General features: G+C 32.3%; 1 protein-coding gene across 1 annotated transcript in view; it reads left to right on the top strand.

Annotated features, from left to right (window-relative positions):
• Window positions 1–1,771: 1,771 nt before the first annotated feature.
• LOC118189589 (calaxin-like) overlaps window positions 1,772–21,350 on the top strand; it is an 81,770-nt gene continuing 62,191 nt past the window's right edge. The window contains exon 1 of the mRNA XM_085819841.1: window positions 1,772–1,967. The gene's annotated coding sequence lies outside the window, so the exon portion shown is untranslated. The remainder of the gene's footprint in view (window positions 1,968–21,350) is intronic.

The raw sequence follows: 21,350 nt of genomic DNA, 5'->3' as shown, positions 1-21,350 counted from the left end.
ATATACAATATCATTTAAATTCTGAGAGCATATGTAAATCAAGTGCAAGTATCAAAATCCATGAATAAATATATAATTCCAAAAATTTATTTATCCTATTATTCACTTATGCATTTTTATAAGTTTTTTAGGATTAAATCTATCCTATTATTCATTTATGCATTTTTATAAATTTTTTAGGATTAATAAGCTATCCTATTATTCACTTATGCATTTTTATAATTTTTTTAGGATTAATAATCTATCCTATTATTCACTTATGCATTTTTATAATTTTTTTAGGATTAATAATCTATCCTATTATTCACTTATGCATTTTTATAAATTTTTTAAGGATTAATAAATTTTTGGAATTATATATTTATTCATGGATTTTGATACTTACACAGCAATAATTAATCATTTCTTTGTTTGCATTAAATTTCATTTAAATTTAATTAACTTTAAATTTGCTTTTTACGAATAGAGAATGTTTGTTAAATTCAAATATATATGTACAGGATATGCTTTAAATTAGTATTATATAATTTTCAAACTTTTTTGCGGAAAAAATTTAAATAAATAAGAGCATAAATAAAACAATATATTTAATGCATATAATAATAGAAATAAATTATAAAACACGAATATAGATCAAATTGGAATAAAAAGGTAAGAAAGTTGCAGACATGGTGCAAAAAGCGTATGGGATTCGAACTCACGACTCCAAAAAGTGGACATCGTTACCATCAGCTTTACCACTATGCTAAGATTACACGTAAGTCGCATGCATATTTTGGGTTATATACATCATCAAGTAAATCAATTCTTAAAACTTAAGTTTTTTGGTCCTATTTCACTTTGCTATTGTCTGAAAAATTCACCAGAGTTTGTTCTTCAGCTTCTAGTACATTTTTTGGAAAAATCATTATCTTTTAAAGTGGCGTTCCGATTGAAGTTAAACGGGCTGCTAAAAATATACTTCATGTGCTTACAAATATATGTTATCCAAAAAGATATATTTATAAAGGGAAATACAAATTTAACATACTCTTCAATGAACTGGAGTATTTAAAAGGCTATCAAATTTAATTTATAATTAACGTTTTTAGTTTTTACCTGTTTCAAAAGAAAAAAATAGCAAATCTTTTAATCATATCTAATTTGCTATAGCAGTTTGATATAGTCAGACATTCATTTTCATTAAAGCTAAATGAGTATGCAGAACTAAAAAATGATTATCAGAACAAATTTTGCTATTTCATGGACTTGGAATGATAATTTTTGCCACTGATTTTCTTGAACGAACAAGTACTGTAGTTGCAGTTATCTTGTTTTTCTTATCATTTTAAACTAAATTCAGCTGATTGCTGTCATTTTCAGCACGCAGATTTCTCGCTATAATGTTAATTCAGAAATAAGTATTTTTTAGCAAAACATTCTTTCCCTATTAGCGAGCGTTCATCGCTACTTCTGCCGCCATTAATTTTTAGTCACTGCACCTGATTGCTCCTTTTTCACCACGTGACCCCAACACAACCGCAGACATACGGATAGAAGTTGAACATTGTTGAACTCCATCCGTATGTCATCCGTCACCGCACACCGACCGGATTGCAGATGTCAATCAAAGTGAATTCGCTCGCTGATTGGAGAAACGCATACGCACCGCAACGCATACGCAGTAGTGGAAACGGGCCTTTAAGTGAGCTTCAAGTTTGCTAAATTAGCAGCGGTATTGTAAAACGCGGTGAGTTAGTTATTTTTAGAGAGCCTCGTAGTTAGAGTCTTGTCTTTAGTTTCTTTTCAGGTTATTATTTTTATTTGACCGCCGAGTTGGCACAGTCTGTGAGCGTCAAGAGCACGCAATTGTAAATTTTTACGTTGAATAAAAAGGGACTTAAACCCTTCACAAGACTCTGTCTTTTATCCAGTTTTCACAGTCACCTCTTGGTTGCGTGCAAGTTGGAGGCGCGCAACGTTACAAGGTATTAAATAGTATTTGACTTTCTCTGAACATTTCTGAAAGGGAATAAAATAAGTTTTTTTTTTAAATAAAAAATTTTTAAATAAAAATTTTCTTTTTAAATAAAATAAGTTTTTTTTTAAAATAAGTATTATTTAAAACTTGTAACTGAGTTATTATAAAATGTAAAGGGAATAATTCTTTTAATTATACTTATCAGATTTTTTTTTTTTTTTTTTTTTTTTTTTTTTTTTACCCTTCATTTCAACAATGCATATTCCAAAACTCTTTATTACGTTCTTAAGTGCGCATCTCATAGCATTTGCTTTACAATACCTTTTAACAGATTGCTTTCCAATACGAACAATTCTTGCTTAAATAGTTTTATAACGTATTTGTCAACAGGATTTCAGTTTATGTACAATTCAATATTAAGGTTATTATATATTTAGATAACATTTATAATCATTATAAATTAGATACATTTAATCATTAGATTTCTTCACAGTACTTTCACAGTTGTTTATAAGTGAATAAATTCTTCATTTCAAATACATTTATAAATGATTTAATGAATATTTAAGTATTTTGTCAAAGGCAGATACATGCTTTTTGCAAGCACATGCATAAATACCCATACATATTTCCTATTTATCATTTCCGGCATGTGCAAATCTTTAACTTCTGTGCATTCACTATATTTTTCGTGTAAAGTAATTTACACTAATTTAGCATACACCCGAAAGTTTTACATAAAAATATATATGAATATAATTTGAATGAAAATTATAAGTATTATTTTAATACCCACTCAAAGGTCAGTTGTTTTTTCAAAATTCCTCCACGATGGCATCTCTCTCTTTAGGCAGATAGCCCTTGCATGCGTTACTCTATTTAATAAAAACTTAATCTGACCTATGTGCCTAATTACAAATATTTTAACATACATAATTTTATATTTACATTTAGCCATCAAGTTTCAAACTTTTCAAATCTTCTAGAAAATAAATTTTGGCAGATCTCTTTTAGCAATTTTCTTAAAATCTATATTTTTGTAGTGCAACAGCTTAGAATTTTATAAAACAAATTCATAATCAAAATCGCTGTTGTTAGTTATCGAAAAATAACCAAGATGTGATTTTTGCGTAAATGTCACTAAACTATACAAATTGCTATTATCCATTACACTATGAATGTTTCTCTCATGCGAGAGTGTCCCTTTTTCGATTTCTATGGAACTGTCTTGTGTCGAAATACTATCAGAATCTTGTCAAGCGAGCTTCTGAATGTAAACAAAGAACACCCCGTCTGGTGACCCAAGCTTCAAAGCAGTGCTTCACTTCTAGCGCGGAATGGCCCCTCCTCCCTTTCCTACCTCCATGACAAAAGCAAAATCAATAAGTAATACCCACGTTTTCATCTTTCAAAGAAATTTATTCGAAAACTACATTTAAAATATGCTTTAGGGAAAAATATTCTGCTGATAAACAAAAAGAAAATGACTCGTCACCTTACACTTGACCCAGCAAATACGTTTTTGTTGATTAGATCATCTCTGCGAGATTAACTTCACATATTTCGGAAGCTAACTACTCTTTTAACGCCTAACCATTAATAGGGTGGTATTTAAACTGATGATATTACGACCGTTGAGAGATGATTAAACTACCGATGACCGAAATGGATTGTCGCGAAAACTAATAATTTGTCATTGTTGATGCACTGCGATCAATACAGGTTCGATGAAATTTTCACAGTTTTACAGAGTCATAATACTTTTCTCATTTAGAATGATGCACGTATTACAAATCTTTGTCACATGGATATTTTTAACCATCCCTTTCTTGCTTTTTGTAATTTTAAATGTTAGCTATGTAAAGTACTCATATCTATATTTTATTTATTTATTTATTATTTATTAGTCCAATAAATAGTCCTGATTGATTGAATAGAATATATTAGTCCTGAAGGACTATTATTTTCGTTTTGGCATTTTGCGTTGGTTCACTATAAATATCCGATTCACTTTTCAAATTGTTGCCCCCAAATATTATCGCCCTGTATTATATTTAAAGAAATTAAGTAATGAAGAATCTGCATATATGTATGCATGTTTCTCGCATTGTGATAAAACAACGGTACCTAGAGTCATCCAATTTTGAATAACGTAATCCTCCATCCACTATGGCCATCTGGAAGCCCTAATTTGGAATAAGGAATTTATTTTATTATCTATTTCATATTTTGTCTAACATTAAAGAATTTTTGAATAACAAACTCAACGATTTCAAAGCGAGGGACGGCAACACTATACGGAAAACTAAACATTTTTTACGTATAGTGTTTGCCGCGTGAGATTGGGCATTGGAAATTCCAAAGATATGCTCATTTTAAAATTATTTTGCGATATTGCTGTTGAATTAAATTTCATGGTTTAAGTGCGAAGAACATGATATTTAATAAATAAAGGTAACACACAAAACATTAAAAAAACGCCCCTTTGGGCGTAATGTAAAACCCAAAAGCTTTCAGATTTTTATTTTAAAGTTGTTTTTTACTTCCTTATACGAAGTAAAAAGAAAGTATTGTAATCGCGAAAAGTTTCAGGCAGCGTATTTCAACCAAAATATCCATTTTGACCGCTATCGAATGCAATTTAACGACGTTTTTGCGTGATATCTGTACGTAAGAACAGAATAAAATACTCTTTTCCTTCAAAAAAAAATTATAAAACTGCTTTAAAATTAATTCTGAAGAGAATTTTTCGTGGCGTCTGTACGAACGTATGTACATACGTACGTATCTCGTATAACTCAAAAACGAGTAGCCTCAGAACGTTGAAATTTTGTATACAAGACTGCTATAACATGTAGATGTGCACCTCGTATTTTGGTTGCAATCGGCAGCACCAAACGTATATAAATATATTTATATATATATCCACTCTGTTACCCGGCTCAGTGATCTCCGTTTCTTTACTCTTATATGTTTGTAAATTGTACATTTTTTGCTTTAAAAATGATTGTATTGTGTTGTTTTTATCTCTTATATACCGGTCAAGGTTTTTATGCCTTTAGTAAATCTGTATGCAATATTTTTAGAATTATCAACAATTTTAAAGTTGTCTAAGTGCCGCTAAGCCTTTTTCTAATGGCGGCCATTGACGTTTACATTTGAAACAGGAGACTAGTGGATTTGTTGCCAATCTAGAGAAACTTAGCTTCGCAACAACAAAGATAACGCTTTTATTTATTATTGCCAATTAAATCATTTAAATCATGCTTAATTCTTTCTGGAATTTTTTCGAGGAAATAAGTGTTTAAGATTTACTTCGTAATGTTTAATATATATATATTGAGTTTTTATGTATTTTTGTCTTCTCGCGAAGTGAAAACTGAATTAATTGAATGAGAAATACTCAATCGTCTGTGAAAAACTGTTTCTTTTTTGTTTTGTTTGCTTAATTTCTTTTATACATCGTTATAGCTTTATTATAGAATTTGAATAGAACATGTGGCAACGATTAGATAATTCTATTCTTTAAATGATATAAATTTTGTGCATTATGAGTTATAATATGAAAGAAATATATAAGTTAACTGTTATATAATTATTGGATTATATAACAGTTAACTTAGTTTCCGTTATATAATTATTATATAATTTACCTGTTATATAATTATTAATACTGTTAAGTGAATCTAGCCAGAGTTTCGCTAAGGTAAACAAATACTAGAGTGAATTTTAAAGAATGCATTTATTCTATTGTGGTTTACGCGCTGTCGGCGAAGTAGATTTAATTCAATCCAATAAGTTTAAATAAAATGCAAGAAAAAATGCGTGTAATTTAATATTCCAATTTAATATTCCAATACAAGGAAGTCATGTGGTGTACACATCAGATTTTTTAATATTAATTTTATTATATTTATTGAATTACTTTTGTTTCAGCTGCGAAGCGTATACTTCCGGTTAGATTGTTAACCACTTTCTTAATTTAATTTGTGGTTTAATTATTATCTCTTGATTATATTATGATCATTATTGTGATTGTTATAATTATTGTGATTTAATTATTATCCCTTGATTTAATTATATATACGTATTGCTCAATGGAACAGATGAGTTCAACAGATTAAACCTGTCATATTTAGATAGAAAACTAAAACAGGAATAAAAATATTTGGTGTGACTAGATTTACACGAAACTTATATACATGCCCGATTATTCTCAAATATGAACTGAAATTCAAAATCAGTAATTTTCATTCATAGAGTAAATCAAAGCTTCATGAATTATGTTCTAAAGCGCAGAGAACATCCATTTACCGGACCTATAGAAGTTATTTTGACGTCTTTGATATCCCGCATTTGGACTCCATATCTGCAAATGGTTGAGTACTGAAATGCATTGCAATGAATGAATAGATGAATATGTTGAATCACAATCATTATCAGTTTACTTTTTCACTTAGGTATAGTGAAATTTAAGACCAATGGTATATCCAGTCCCATAACTTTCAAAATACAGTCGACGCCATTATGATGAATTCTTATGGGAACGAAAAATTCTTTAAGAGTTAAAAATTACCAGTTATTAGGACTTGTAACTACTAAGTTCCTCTTTTGTGTTATTCTTGTTTTACCTTAAGATAAACATTTTATGCAATACAAGCAAACCACGAGAATAAAAATTATAAAGACATATAAATATAATTATAAAGACATATAATAAAGACATATAATAAAATTATTATATATAAAATTTTACATATAAATAAATATTATATATAAAATTATTATATATAAAATTTTATATATAAATAAATATTATATATAAAATATATTATATATAAAATAAATATTATATATAAATAAATATTATATATAAAATTTTTATATATTATTATATTATAAAGACATATAATAAAATTATAAAGACATATAATACAAAAAAATTATAAGTCCCAAGCTTATAAGAATCTGCTCACTCTTTTCTTGAATAACAAATATTTCAAAATTTTTATCATGTCATCAACCTTGAACGGAGCATTATCTGACAGCTCAATAAAGAACTTAAAATCAAAGAACCAATTAAGAATTCTTTGACTGAATGCGTGCTTTGACTCCACTCTGGCTCAGTGGAAGTAGTTGACTCAATGGAAGAAGATATGTTTATTTTGAAAGTAGCACTAAATGGGGATTTCAGAATTTTTGTCTTTTTAAGGCAACCAGGAGTTTATAGAAAGTTTCTTTTTTATTTTATGGCAATGGCCATTTTGGGGAAAGTTTCGTTTTAGTTTGGGGCAACAAGTTTATCTTGAGCCGTGTGTTCGGAGAAGACATCCTTTTTCACTATTTTTAATTATTTTAATCGAATATCTAATGATTAAATACTAATTTATTTTCAGTTGACTGATACCATTTTAATTCCAGTAATTATTTAAACTTGAATCTTCTTCTAGCTGCCGCCATTTTGATTCACGTAGTATTTCGTCCGCCATCTTGAATGACTCAGTCCGTCTGCCATTTTGTATTCTCTGTATGTTCTCTCTTGGAGAGTGACACATTGTTACCTTCCATCAGGAAATGCAGATTCTGAGAGCATTGGAGCTAGAACCCTGGATATCAAGAGCCAAAGAAGGTCAATACATATTCTTTTGCTTTAACCAAAGAAGGTCAATACATATTCTTTTGCTTTAACCAAAGAAGGTCAATACATATTCTTTTGCTTTAACCAAAGAAGGTCAATACATATTCTTTTGCTTTAACCACTAAGTCATGGTTTTATTAGTTGTAACTAGCTTACGCTGGACCTACTATGATATGCTATGTGTTCTGGTCTTCCAAGAACTGAAGATCACTTGCCTGCTGTAGTATTTATTTAGAATACAGAGAAAGCTGAGAGTAAAGAAACGCTATAGATAGATAAATTTGATGGTTAGTAAATTTACATTTGAAAATTGCAGAAAATCTGTGTAAAACTTCGCAAAATAATAATAAAAGAAATTAATTGAAGACGCTCACAAAGGCCGTTATATTCGATTTTACTGCGAATCGCAGTTACATAGAAACAAACGAAAGATCTAATGAGTGTATTGTGACGTCACGCTCATCCATTACAAGTGCGAAGTCTCACTCTTTTGCGACAATTTTTGTTTATAGAAAATGGTTGACATGAAATTACGTAACGGCTTGAAACATCGCCTAGAAACTTGTTCTTTATAGAAACTTCCAGAGAAAATTAAATCTGGAACCTTACGACGGTTGCTTTAGAAAGCTTTCAAGGTTTCACTTTACCTTTCTGGGATTTCCTTTCGCCATCAAATTTCCTCTTATTTTGTTTATTAACAGGTAATTGCATTTTTATCCACCTTGATAATTGTGGTATTTTATGATTAGTATAAAATAGATCTCAGACGAGCTAAATTTTTAGAAAGATTTAAAAAAAAAAAAATTCTCTTCTGCTGTAGCTCCAGTTGCATTTTAATAAGTAAAAAAGCAATAAACAAACGTGAGTTATCTAACGAGCGAAATAAAAATCCAGTTAATCTGGAAAATTTCAAGAAAATTTAATTCACGAGTTGAATTCCCCCTCCTTCCTCCAAGTAATTAGAAAAGAGAGCAATTTAACGCAAAATCGAGGTTTAGTTTAGCATATTTTTACCTTTGATATTGGAATCAGCTTCTATAGGAATGTGATTAGTTTAAAAGGAATAATTTAGCATTAGAAACTTAAAGATTAAGCTAAGAGTTTTCCAAAAAAGATGGGATTCACTAAAAATTAATGAAGCGTGTTAGATTTTAATAAATATGGAAGGTTTTAAGAAACTTTGATTCACGAACTGGGAAGTTTTTATTGTTGTTATTACTATTATTATTAACATTACTTGATCAGCAGTGCAGCTTTTAATTTAGCCATTTATAAAGACGTTAATCAGAGAACGTTTAACACTTGTTTAGGTTCTCAGAATATTTCAGTTATGGCACACACGTTCAGGGAATTAGAAATCGTAATCCATACTAGAAAGTTAATAATGCGGTTCTGGATTTTGCACGGTTAAGTTCAGTCAGTTAAAGAGTCAGAATCATAATCTGGGGCTCGTGGGCTCGAGACCCGTGCAGGCATTTCTTTTTCTACCAAATAATTTTCCTCGCAGAAAACTGACTCGAAACAGGTTTGAAGCAAGGTTAGCACCCGTGCATTCAATTGGTATGCACCTTATACCGATGGACCTGGTTGATTACTAAACTTCTGCCCAAATTTTCAATGAGAAACCTTTCGGGGGTTTCTTCGATGGCCTTCTATGCTTCATTTCCTACCATCAACTTTATCAGATAATTTTCGACTCGCCTTATCTTTTTAATAGCCCCTTGCTCCACAGACATTGTGCACTTACAAACATTCTGCCTTCTTCGGGATTCGAACGCGGCCCACCACTGGCACTGGCATCATTAACCACTGGGCTGCATTAACTGCAAGCAACTGTGATAGTAACTATCTGAGCATTCAAAATAGTTCATAAATTTAGTTATTATATACAAAATCTGTAGTTTTTTCAGTGTAACATGGATTATATTGTGAAAATATATGAAGCAAAAATTTATTTTAGCAATGGTATTTTTCGAGCTTGACATCACAAGAATGGCAGCAACATCGAAAAAAGTTCAATGTATACTTCCAGATATTTTCCTGAAGCCATTATAGTCATTACTAAGAAAGGAATGGATTTATTTGAAATCGGTACACTTTCAGAGTGTATAGCATTGTTGGAACATTACCCTAGAGTTCTTCAACTCCGTTAGGACGCAGCGTATCGAAGCACGTGCCATTTCCTTCAGGTTTTACACTCAGGTTACACAGCCACAGTCGAGCCCTAATATAATGAAATTTAAGGAACCGAAAATTTGGTTCACTATATATGACCTGATAAGGGAAAAAAATGCATCATCTCACAAAATACTGTAAAAATTGTTGATGAATTATACAGAAAGAATGATTAGTATTGCATATGTCCCAACAGATATTAGTAGTAACTTTAATAAATTACAATTACTATTACAGGCAAGTACTAAATTTCGTTTTGGTTGTTGTCGTGATTAATGAAATAGTGAAGGTACGATATCCAAGATAAATCTATTTTAAACATTTTATTGCTTAGTTACACAACTTATATATAATACGGGGGAATGTTTTTCTTACGTAAGGACCTCGTTTATTTCTGTTCTTAACGAATAACTTAAATACAAAAGAATATCTAATTCATTTTTATAGTTTATGACAGGAACTTTTGAAGTAGCTCTAGCAGAGCAATAATTTTATCCTTACTTGGAAAAAAAAGGCGAAACACTCTCACTTAATTGTGCTATTGTCGATTGCTAGTACGTTGGTTTGTTCCTCTTGACAAGTCAATTAATCTGCAATCAATGACACTAACTAACAAAGTATGTTTATTTCAAATAGTATAAGGGAAATTAATTAATCAATTACGATAGATGAGAAATGAAACTGATACAAGAATTCCTTTTCAGTGGGGTTTAATATACATTCTTAAAACTAAGACAACCTTAAAATTTCGCACTAAGAAAAATGAGGGATATGCTAGGAAAAAGGGAACACATAAATCCTCTGTTGCCTAATACACTTTTCTGCAGCCAAAATTATTCAAAAAACATCTTCCTTTGGGAAATTATATTTTCTTGTGCGTTTCACATTCATAAAAAGAACTTTTAATTCTAGTTCAATGATCCAAATTCCAGTCCCTCTTTATCCGAAGTTGTTAAGGAAATTACTTAATAGTTGTTTTGATTTCTTATCAATAGATAACGCCAGTAGCTTTGATTTTTCTTTAATGGAATTTTCCAAATGATTTAGTCTATTGTTATCACTAGAGCACTGGTTTCTTCTTCCTCGTTTTGGCCCACGAGCGGCCGAGCGGTAAAGTCGCTGAACTCTGGTAGTTCGAATCACTCGAACGGGCTGGCTGCATGGGCCTTTTTGTGGTTTATCCCATGTGTAATATCCCATGTGTAGTATCCCATGTGCAACTAAAGAACAAGTTTCTGTATTCAGATCTTCAAAACTAGTCCGGCAAATTTATGAACATCAGCTGACTCTTGTTGCTCAGCATCTCCAATAAGGTAAATAGCTGTTAAGGGGGACAACATGCCAACAGCTTAAGCTATGTGTTATCCACTAGGCTTGAATTGCATAACTTACAGACATAGACTCGGTTTTTTTAATATCCAGTTAACATACCACAGAGGTTAAAGAGTAGACTTGTATCTTTTTTTTAATGATACGGTATAATCATTGATTCAGTAGAGCTGACTGATAGAAGTACAGATGAGACTTTTCTAGAGAACGTCAAGGTATTTCTTTATACAGTGCAAAAGTCTCTAATCCGGACCTCCATTATCCGGAATGATCTATAATCCGGACCCGAAACCACAAACTTACGCATGCGCGTTTGATGCGCGCGTTCGCTACGCATGCGCGTAAAGCCAGTAAAGAGTTTACACATGCGCACTTCCGATAGTGAAGAAAGTAACAGAGAACGTTATTGAAAACGAAATAATTTCGATTGACAAGTTAGTCGGTATTCTCGACACAGCAATTACAGGACTTGAACAGTGTAACTGAACAAGAAATAATGTCTGTTTATAGAATTAAAAAGAAAGTATTAGCACAAAAACGAAGCAACTTAAACAACTTACATTGATAGAAATGTTTACTAAAGTAAACAAATAAATATTAAGCTTTTTTTTTTTTTTTTTTTTTTTGATACTTTTTAGATCATGGTTTCTCTTTATTTCATAAATTACGGTTTCGTATTTTTATTGTATTATTTCTGCATGCCATCTTACCAGATTTAAATTGATGATCTATAATCCGGAAAAATCCCTAATCCGGAATCGCCGAAGTCCCGATGAGTCCGATTTAAGGACTTTGTACTGTACTATTTGAGTGTAGTACAACTAATTGCTGATGTTCAGTGGCAGTACCCGTGAAATGGCAATCGGAATAGAAATAGCATATGTAAATGTGTTGAAATTTACATTTAATAATCAGTTAGACTAAAACGTACATTTTTGTGGCTCATTACAAGTTTTAAATAGAATACTTTGAAAAGCATAGTTGCAAATCAGGTGAAGGCGTCTTCATTTTTACAGAATTGAACTTTTTGCTATTTGTGGGTATAGAAACAAGTTTATTCAAACAAATCCACCAAGAGAAGCATTCCAAGACCTTTTGCGAATCCCTCGTTGATCACAACTAGTTGAGTACTGCTGCCACAACCCTGCACACCGTCCATTAATCAGAAAACGATTATCAATAGCAGAGAGAGTGAAGACATTACTTGATTTATAGAGTTGGTTGTTTTAATGTCGCAGGACAAAAGCAAGATTAATCTTAGCAGAGGTAGCTATCTTCAGAAAGGCTATTACGTAAAGCATAGCATAAAAACAGAAAGGTAGGAGTTTTTCTCCCTTATCTTCTTAATTCTTCGAGGTACTATTGTTTTTACACATGTATTATTTATAGAAATATTATATTATTCAATTCTTTATGCAATCTCATATGATTGTCTATTATGAGACTAGCAGTGGAATGTTATGGTTCTGGGATGCATTAAATTAAGAAATGACATCATGAAACTGAGAATAGAAATTTTGTAATTCTTAAGCTTAGCAGTAGAATCAACAAGGCAACACTGAAGCTTCACAATTTAATAGCTTAACTTATTTAAAATTAGGAATTTAATAATAAAATAAAGCATTAAGAGTTTTTAATGTAGTATCTTAAAAAATTTAATATGACTTTATTAAAACGAACACCCATTATTCGAAACAGTTTTTAAATTTTACAGTGCAGCCTGATGTTGTTACTGTTTGGCTAATCAGAATTTTTGACACATGTTCGATTCATATATATTTATGTGATACACCATAATGCATTGTCTTTTGTAAATTAGTTCAATAAAATCTCTTATACTTTTAAGTCAGTATTATTTTGTAAATCGGTGAGAAAGATCGATAAACACTGAAAGCTTGATGCAGGTTCAGACCCCTACGAACGGGTTCCTGCATGGATTTTTTCGCGCTTTTCACCAAGTGTTATGCAAATACGAGACAGTTGTACTTCGAAATTCATCTATGAATCTAACCTTTACAATTAAACACGCAGCCCTCATATGCTGTTGCGTATTCCAATAACTAAACCTTTAATTTCTCATGTTTTTTAAAATCAAATCACTAAATCCAGAATTATGAAACGGAAAAAAGTGACATTTAATTGAATTCTAGCTGACAAAGTAAACAGATCGTTCTACGAAAGGCACACCAGCGGCCGAGCGGTAAAGTCGCTGAACACTGGTAATTCGGTACGAGGTTCGAATCACGCGAACGGGCTGGCTGCATGGGCGTTTTCGTGGTTTTCCCCATGTGTAATGTGTATATGAGACAGTTTCCCTTAGAAAGTCCTCCACGAAGGCATCTCTCCATTTAGGCAGATAGCCCTCGAGGTTTTTCCATAATCACCCATACACATACACGTTCTACGAAAGCGTGAATTTCACTGAACTTTGAATGTAATTATAATACTTTAATCAATATACTTATTTTAATTATTTCAATACTTAAAAATACACAAGTTAGTAATTCACAAAATCATACATATACCTTGTAATGAATCTATAGGAGGAATATGTGTGACTCATACTAACGCAAAAATATTATTCATTATATTATAAGATATTTATCCCGCCTTCTTAGCATGCCTTTGTGGTGAAATGGTGAACGCACTCGGGGCGTATTCGAGAGGTTCGAGATTCGAGTTCCGGCGAGAGCATTGCTCCTTTTTGATCTCTCCTGCTTCGAAATAACCTAATGTCTGTACAATATAAGTACTGAATTTCAAAAGATATTCTGGAACAGTGTTTCTAACCTTTTTTAGTCTACAAACCGGTAAAACTTATGAAAAAATTTCGCGGACAGGTGGTTTTTTTCCCCTTCCTTCCCCCCACAAAACTTTACAAGGTATTCAAGAATTACTACATAAGTTAATTGCAATATTCCAATTACCATTTGCCTACAATCATATTTAAATATAAAGATAAGTATATATTGTAATTATTACATATCAGTATAATTATCATATATAAGTAAATAAACCTTTGAGAAAAATCACACGATATTCCAAAAAAAAAATAATAATCACGAAAACCCTTGCATATAAAAACGATCAGGACGGTCCCTGCACAAGCGAATGATGATCCCTTATCTACCACACCTGAAGCGCCACTTGTCAACCTCTTCTCGTCCTCAAGTGGCAACAACTGAAATAATCGGAATTCATAATAATGCTTTCGTTAGAAAGAATATCTTTACAAACAACACATTCAGGTTTTGGGCATTTTTATTCTGATTGCGGCTGAAAGACAAAACTATGTTTTAAATAGTCTACCATATAGTGCCTTACAAAGCTTTTTCTTTTTTTGGCAGATTGTGGAATACATTCACCTTCATCTGTATTCGAAGGGGCGGACGACGTACTGAATTTTGGAGAAGCCTTTCTTTGCACGAAATTTAGCAATGTGCCTTTTGTTTCCTTCCTTCTTACTCATCCTGGGTATTGATTTTTAATCTACCTAAAATTAAAGAAATAGTAGTTATAGCACAGTATTAATTTCAGTGGTTATTAAAAACTTACGCTGATGTAGAGTTTTCAGTTGCCCAAGCGTGCAGAATAATGTAAGCAAGATAAAAAGTGAAACCTAAGACGCCTTAACACTACGATACACTACGATAGATATTCAGCGTTCAAGTAAACAGCTCAAGGCACACTAACTGGTGCACTAAGTGTAGAGCACGGCAATTTATTAAAGGCGATTAGGTACATAGTTGTCAGTTTGTTATATTTTTCATCATCGATCATATTATTTTTCTAAATTAGTAAACTATTGTTATTGTAATGTAGGTGCTATTGTAATATCAGTTGCCGGCCGATGACACTTTGGGTTTAGGACATATAGCTGAATATTTCGCGGACCGGCAAACATTTCTTGCGGACCGGCGGTTGAGAAACATTGTTCTAGAACTTTATTGCTGCCAACCTCTGCTACGTACAACAGGCACAGATGCCTTCTTCACCAGTAATTAACCACTTCACCGTTTCTCCCACGTCAGATTCGTCGATATGAAAATTTTCGTCTGAAGTCAGCAACGTCAGACAGTAGTCGGTGTTAAATGTGGCCTGGATCGTTACCCCCGAGAGACACTCGTCGCTGGGTGCTCTCCGCACCTCAAAGTGCATTGAAAATGAAAAGAGGTGATTGCTGACTTAAATTGTTACGCTCTCTCCACAGCGGGAATGTATCAGGATCACGCAAAGAGAAGTTCATTTACAGAAACGGAAAATAGGAATGAATTTCCGACCTCTTTCAGCTGGTATTGCAATGATACTACTGCTCATTTGAAAGCAAGCTTCTAAGAAGACAATCTTTGTTAATTTTCAGATAAGAGAATAGGAAACACAAAAGAATTTTTTCTGTTAAGTAGAGACGCGTAGGCGATTTTCTAATTAGATGCTGACAGCTCGTGAGACGCAAAAAAAAATTCATTGGAGGGGGAAAAAAAGAAGCAAATATTTGAATTTGGCAGGACAATGAAGTGGTTATAGTTTACCTTTAAAATTCTAAGGGTAGATACAGCTAAAGGTTTTATTCTTGGAATCAATACTGTTCTATAATTTTAGCTAGTTCATTTTTTATTTAAAATACAAATTATATGATCCCAAACAATATCGGAATGCTTGAAGTGATAGCATTTCAAAAATTAGAGTATGTTTTTGATTGAATGGTAGATTAAAAGACCTATAATTGTTACATAGAAATTGTGTAGGGTCATTTATTAACACACAGTTCATTTTCAAAACTAAAAAACATCTATGATTATGCATCTCTAATAAAATATTAAATTTCATTTTTATTTATTTATTATTCTAATTTCATTCCCTCTGCGCAAAAGGAAACTGTCTACTGAAAATATAAGAAGCGAAATAAACATGCTTAAAATTGTCGCGGTGACAGAAAATAATGCCATAATCCTTTATAACTTAATTTTTTCATTTTTAATGGTCTTGCTCTTCCATTATTTACAGTGAGTTCCTTTTATTTCGAATACCCACTAAACTTATATAATTAAATAAACTTATTCTCAAGATTAAGTGTTCGAAAATAAAGGTAAACTGTCAATATTATTCTTCCATTAATTGTAGCATGGAATTTTCCTCTTTCTTGCATCTTTTTAAGTACCGTGGGATTAACCATGATTTTGAGCTGACTGCCGACATCGTCGCCGATTAATTGGGAGTTGACTACATGTTATTTGCTGGAGATAGCCTTTCAATTTTCTATGTTTGTCGATCGATCACTATGTCAAGAAAAATTTACGTGGTACCATAATTTCGCTTAAACGTATTTAATGTCTGAAAATTATTAAAAATTCCCACAAATTAAAAAAGTGAAACTTTTAGAGAAATTCTTCACTGCGGAAAACGTTTGCTGCGCGGAAATTTGCTAATGACATATAACTGACAGTACTTTAGAAGGCGTTTGAACTTGGAAACGTTATTTCTGAGAAATCTGCTTTAATTTTTGTTTCCTTCAGCGAAGTAAAAGAAGTTCTGCGATCGCAAAAAATTTTGGTTGTCATATTTCAATGAAAATATACATTTCGACAGTTACCAAATCCATTTTCACTATTTTTTGTCTGATGTGTTTAGGCACGGACAGAATAAAGGGCTCTGTTTTCAAAAGCTGACTGTAAGTTGGATTCGAAAGGGACTTTTTCCATGTGTGTATGTAAGTATTTATCTCGCGTAATTAAAAAACGATCAACCGTGGAATGTTCGAATGTTGTGTATGGAACTGCTATAACATCTAGTTGGGAATACTTGGGAGAGTTTTACATTCGTTATGAAAATTGCAATACGATGTATTGGTGTTTAATTTGGGGAAAGCACTCGAGGGCAGTGGCTAATGCGAGTACTCTCTAATTGGCTAATACTCGAGGGCTAATGCACTCGATGGCTCTCTGCCCTCGAGTGCTCTATATCAGGGAGAGATGTTGAAGTGCTTTCTAAGGGAAACTGGTTCGTATACACATTGCACATGAGGAAAACCACAAAAAACGTCCATGCAGCCAGCCCGTTCGCGGGATTCAAACTCGAACCTAACTACCAATGTTCAGTGGCATAACCGATTGACCGCTGGTGAGCCTGTTTTACTAGATTCATTAATGGAATTTGGATCGAAAGCTTCTGTGTAATATATTGTGCTGAAAAAAATAGAGGGGAAGACTCGTATAATGAAAGATCCCTGTATTCCTTTACATTTTTAATTAAAATAGAAGTTAAATACTTGAATGTAGTATTTTGCTATCGAAAAATAGCATTCAGTTTCCCTAAAATTCAAAATTTTTTGTTGAAAAAAAAACTGAATGTTTTCCAGATTGCGAAAATTAATTATTTTCAAACAGGAAAAAAATATGCTTAACAAAGAATTACTTGATATGACGTTGAGAGAATCTTGAGTACCTGAATTCGTTCGAATTCGGGGCGGGGGGGGGGAGAATTAGTGATAGTAAAAAATTCAAGTTCTGTTTCCTCTATGTCTGGTTCTCGACCACACTGATTGAATTAAATGGAAGCACTCAAACTTCCCTGACAGTTCAAAGCTTAATCTTTTACTGAAATATTAAATTCCGTATGCATTCTAAAGCATTAGTATCTCATCTCACCAGACTACTCCATATTAAGCAAAAGTCAATGACTGCGAGTGAAAAACTGTTATTAGTTGATAAATATGACTTCTTCGTAGCATACGTTCATAACCAAGGAATGAAAACTGTCAGATTACTAATGAGTTTAACAGACTTTACATAATGCAGCTTTCAAAATAACTCTCTGAATCTGTTGTTCGGAAATAAATAGATTAACCCAAAATTCCAAAATTTTTTGTAAAGTCTAATCAGAAATATATAAAAATGCGAAGATTTTTGGAAATAAAAGATGGATTTTGGAAGTTCTGATATATTGAGAGCTTCACGGCTTTTCGTGTATTGATTTATTTTAATTTCAGCTAATGTCATCGTATTAATCACCTCTAATTAATCTGTTCATCGACAGAGCAGTATTTTATGGTGATATGCTAAGGCATGGAGTTTAATAAAAATGTTTAAAATTAGGGAAAAATTCCACCTTAGACTCCAGTAGATTTTAAAGTCTGTCAACTTTTGGAGCGACCAGGCATATGTTCTCTTTTCAGAGGCGAAAACTTTAGTAATTGTGGGAGAAGAGACAACCGTTTTATGTGGAAAGCAATATGCGAAGCAAAGCGAAAACGAACCTAATGCTATCATTCGAAGAAACTAATAATGAAACGTGAAAAAGCTGAGATATTATGATTTTTAAAGTGTTATTTTCCATCTAAAATGGCTTTCGGTCTTCCCCAAGTTATTTTCTCCCTCCTTTTCGCATGTCTTTGTGGTGTAATTGGAAGCGTACTCGATGCGTATTCGAAAGGTCAAACGTTCGAGTCCCGGTGAGGATACTAGACATTTTTAAGATCTCCTGCTTCAGAATAACATAATGACTTTATAAATTTAAGTTTTTTTTTTCAGCCTGATTTTAGATTTTAAATAGGGGTGTTTCTAATTTAGTATTTCTATATGTTTTTTTACGTTCTTGCTTTATTTGAGACGTTATTTTTAGTTTAAATTTTATTTGTACCAAAGTGGCATTTTACTGTGTGTGTGTGTTGGTTGTGCATTAGCACTGAAGGCGTAATGAGTACGTTTCCTCAAGCACAGAATTAAAGAATCATAAGTCAAAAGATTAACTACGAATTCTTTATTTAATAAAATAGGATAATTCTGCTTAACTTAAGCATAACAAAAGTGATAATGTTCACGGACATTAAAATTGAAGCATTCAAAAGAATAACTTACATAGATTCATCATCAGTACTAAATATCATCAGACTCACCTATATTATGCAATAAGAAAAAATAAACAGTAATATACTTTGCCATCGTACCTGGAAGAGAAGTAAGTACTACTGGATTAGACCTTTGGCCAGGTACAAGTAGCTAGGGTGAAAATCAAATATACTGCATTGCACACGAGCTTTACTTTCTCTCGCCAATATATACCTTGGCGCACGTTCGTTTCGTATGCCTTTCGAGTTTCATTATGCAAAATACTTAAATTTATGCTAACATTGCCCCTGTTTTGCTAATGAAACTCATACCAATTGTAATTCATTCCTGCAAAACTTAAATTTAGCTTTAGGAATTGGTTTTGTCATAATATCAGCAATCATTTGCTCTGTTGAAAGATAAGCAAGTTTTACTATTCCTTTGTTATTCAAGTCGCGTATATGATGAACTTTTGTATCAATATGTTTAGTGCGTGAAATGAATTTTTCAGATTCTACAAATCTTATAGTAGACTGATTATCTTCAAATACCTTTATCGGTAGAGTTTGGGGTAGATTGAAATCTTCTGTTAATTTTAAGAGCCATAATAGTTCTTGCGTAGCTTGCGATAGTGCAACATATTCAGCTTCTGCTGAGGATAAAGAAACACAAGTTTGTTTTCTTGAAAACCATGAAATACAGTTCCTTCCTAATAAAATAACACTTCCTGATGTAGATTTTCTATCTTCAATATCTTGTCCCCAATCAGCATCTGAATAAACTGTAATATTAGGTTCTTCACTCGACGAAATTTGTAAGGATAGGTTCTTTGTCGTATTTAAGTATCTAATGATTCTTTTAACAGCATTCCAGTCCTTTTGACGTGGATTATTACACCTTCTGCTGAGTATGTGAGTTGAAGCTGTGATATCTGGTCTTGTGATAGACGATATATACAAAAGACTTCCAATAGCTTGGCGAAATTTATCATTTGAAGTTAGGAGATTTTCTTCCTTGTTTAGGTTATAATAGTTCGTTTCCATTGGTGTGCTAGCGTGTTTCGCTTCTTCAAGTTGAAATTGCTTGACAAGTTGATTTATTTTATTTTTCTGTGATAAGAGATAACTTCCATCTTCCTTGCGATTTATTTCCATGCCTAAGAAATATTTAGCTTCACCAAGATGCGTTATTTGGTAACGTTTCTTTAAATCATTAATTGTTTGAAGAATTAGTCCTTCTTCTGTAGGACTTATTAGGATGTCATCAACATACACTATTAAATTAATTCTTTTATCACGAACCACTTTTGTGAAAAGACATGGATCTGCTTTGCTTTGACTGAACCCCAGATTCTTCAGTGTATTTTCAATTTCTGCATTCCAGCACCTAGCTGCTTGTTTGAGACCATAAATCGACTTCTGTAATTTACAAACTTTATGTCTTTCTTCCGGAACCACGAATTCTTCTGGTTATTCCATATATATTTCTTCATTTAAGTTGCCGTACAAAAAAGCTGTTTTAACATCTAGTTGATGGACCTTGGCATTATTATACGCTGCCCATGCTAAGAAAACTCTTATCGTAGTGTGTTTCACTACTGGTGAAAAAGTTTCATCACAATCACTGCCGTATTTTTGAGTAAATCCTTTGGCTACTAAGCGTGCTTTGTATTTTATATTTTTACCAGTTTCATCATATTTTGTCTTAAACACCCATTTGCTGCCTACTGCATGTTTTCCTGGTGGTAATTCTGTAAGTTTATAGGTTTCATCTTCTTTTAGAGAATGTATTTCTTCTTGCATAGCCTTGATCCAAGCTTCTTGTTCACGTTTTGGTAAGTTTAGAATTTCTTCAAAGCTTTCTGGATCTTTAATTTTAAGTAAGATTGATTCTTCGTCTTCTGCTTTATAAGAGGATCTTTCCGGTGGGACCCCTTTGGTTGATCTGCTAGAACCCTTCTTTCTACATTTTCTTCACATTTAATTAACTCTTCGGAACTTTTTGAATCTTCTGTAAAATCATCGCCACGAGATGTTTCTTCATTATTTTCTTCACCTTCTTGCGAGTTATTGAAGTGAATTAATTCTAAATCTTCAGCATTATTTTCTGCAAGTTTGTCAGGTAAAGACGCGTTTTCTGAGAATTTAACAGTTCTACTTACTATTATTTTTCTTCTACCTACATAAATCCTGTATCCCTTACTTCGTAAATCGTATCCTACGAATATTCCTTCTTCAGCTCTGTTGTCGAATTTACGTCGTTTTTGTTTGTTCACATAATAAAATGCTTTACAGCCAAATACTCGTAAGTGACTTAAGTTTGGTTTTTTACCATTCCACAATTCATATGGTGTTCTATCTGTGGCTTTAGTTGGTAACCTATTTTGAAGATATGCAGCAGTAGCTGCTGCTTCAGCCCAGAATCC

Source organism: Stegodyphus dumicola, chromosome 7, assembly GCF_044657685.1.
Source record: "Stegodyphus dumicola isolate Sdum_Otavi_A_Nest chromosome 7, ASM4465768v1".
In the NCBI taxonomy this organism is placed as follows: Eukaryota; Metazoa; Arthropoda; class Arachnida; order Araneae; family Eresidae; genus Stegodyphus; species Stegodyphus dumicola.
Note: the sequence above shows the minus strand (reverse complement) of the source record. Positions and strands in the feature narration are given on the sequence as shown.